This window comes from Equus quagga, chromosome 6 (genome assembly GCF_021613505.1).
Source record: "Equus quagga isolate Etosha38 chromosome 6, UCLA_HA_Equagga_1.0, whole genome shotgun sequence".
NCBI lineage: Eukaryota > Metazoa > Chordata > Mammalia > Perissodactyla > Equidae > Equus > Equus quagga.
This window is the reverse complement of record NC_060272.1, coordinates 135,637,930-135,638,241: the sequence shown is the minus strand read 5'-3', so window position 1 is coordinate 135,638,241 and position 312 is coordinate 135,637,930. Positions and strand designations below refer to the sequence as shown.

Below are 312 nucleotides of genomic sequence, written 5' to 3'. Positions count from 1 at the left end.
GATTTCTCATTGGCTGAGCTGTGTGTTTCTCATTGGCTGAGCTGTGGCATTTCTCATTGGCTGAGCTGTGCGTTTCTCATTGGCTGAGCTGTGCGTTTCTCATTGGCTGGGCTGTGGGATCTCTCATTGGCTGAGCTATGCGTTTCTCATTGGCTGAGCTATGCGTTTCTCATTGGCTGAGCTGTGTGTTTCTCATTGGCTGGGCTGCAGCGTTTCTCATTGGCTGGGCTGTGGGATCTCTCATTGGCTGAGCTGTGCATTTCTTATTGGCTGAGCTGTGTGTTTCTCATTGGCTGGGCTGCAGCGTTTCTC

At 51.3% G+C, this 312-nt stretch overlaps 1 protein-coding gene across 2 annotated transcripts in view; it reads left to right on the top strand.

Moving 5' to 3' along the window:
* LOC124240565 (sushi domain-containing protein 3-like) overlaps nt 1-312 on the top strand; it is a 17,210-nt gene that overhangs the window by 10,815 nt on the left and 6,083 nt on the right. The gene's annotated exons all lie outside the window — the stretch shown is intronic.